Source organism: Lissotriton vulgaris, chromosome 1_1 (genome assembly GCF_964263255.1).
Source record: "Lissotriton vulgaris chromosome 1_1, aLisVul1.2, whole genome shotgun sequence".
NCBI lineage: Eukaryota > Metazoa > Chordata > Amphibia > Caudata > Salamandridae > Lissotriton > Lissotriton vulgaris.
In genome coordinates, this window is record NC_141685.1 from 1,378,647,554 (window position 1) to 1,378,649,169 (window position 1,616).

The window sequence follows — 1,616 nt, forward strand, 5'->3', positions numbered from 1 at the left end:
AGGTCAGAATTAGAATGGTTGTGGGGTTCTGGGTTCAGGAGACAGGTTCGGGAGTACGGCAGTTAAGCTGAAGCTCTGGACCTGAAGGCTGTGATTTCTTATGCTGCGTGCTCTTACCAATAAAGCAAACCACAAGTCTACTCTCAACTTACCTACGTGTGGAGTATTATTTTGAAGACATAACAAGATTTGACGACGATCCGGATGGTTTTTAAGCACCTTGGCAGCATCGATTTTTATTGGATTTGAAGACGAAGTGCTGTGCTTACAGGAGACGCTTTATTTATTTGAAACGCTTGCTGGCAGGTTGTATGGATTTTCTTATATTTGGGAAGCTATCTGCTAAAATTTTTATCCCCGCTTTTCAAATTACCAACTGCTTTTGCCTTAAGCGTCAGCACGGGCTCCTGTGTGGAACTTTCACTCACCTCGCTCTCTTTGCGAACTCCTCTCTCCGGCATTTCTCAGCGCTCCTTGACGTTCAGGGTCACGCATACGTGACCTGATGTGCGGCCATTCTGGAAAAGGCTTTACTTTGCTTCAACTTTAGCGCGGTGATGCGCACACCTTCAAATGGATTGCTTAATTGATTGTACACTTTTAATTTAGCGCGGTGACGCGCACACCATTTACTTTCACTTGTTATTTATTTTTCGGCATTTTGAACATCTTTGTGTATTTCTCGGTGATGTGCACACCATATCAAGGTATCTAAAGTCTTCAATTCTCACTCATACTATTCTGGTAAAGACTATTTTTATACCTAGTAATATTTCAACATGCAAAACGTTACGTGCCCACCGCATTTTTTTCTTGAACCTGGTATTTCTAAAACAAAATGAAAACAAGGGTTTAAAGGTTTTGTAAGCTATATTATAGCTTTAGATGGAGCTACATTTGAACCAGTTAGGAAATGGGCCTTATTGTATAACAGTTTAGGTGCAGAAGGTCAACGTATTTTTGACCATTTACCTGTTTTATCTGCCCGAGTGATTCTGAATGGGATGTATATAAAGAAGCAGTCTCAAGACTCTCAAATTATTTTAAAGATGACACAAGTGTTGTGGAGGAAAGAAAAACATTTCACACTAGGCGTCAATTTGAATTTGAGTCAATTGATACATTTTAACAGAATTGAGAGTATTGATCGCTACCTGTGAATTTGATGGTAACATTGATTCTTATTTAAGGGATCAATTAGTTGTAAATTGCTTTAACAAAAAGGTACAAGAAAGGCTCCTTTGTTGCAGAAACCCTTCTTTGGAAGAAACTTTAGAGTTAGCAAGAGGAATTGAAAGATCAGCTCTTGCACAGAAAGAGTTGAACAGGAATAGAGTTGAAACTCCAGTTGAACATGTTAATGCTATGTATACTAAACCTAAATGTCAAGCACATAAACCTCAGGAGATTAAGAAGCAATATGCCAGCTTCAGGTGTGGTTCCTTAACACATTTGGCAAATGCTAAAAATTGTCCAGCCTTGGGGAAATTATGCACTAACTGCAACAAAGTTGGACATTTTTCACGTATGTGTAAGGTTCCTCGTAAAGTGTCTACTATTGAACATGTTGAAAATGTTCCTGAGGTTAATGTGGGTATTGTTAAAGGTGAAAAAAA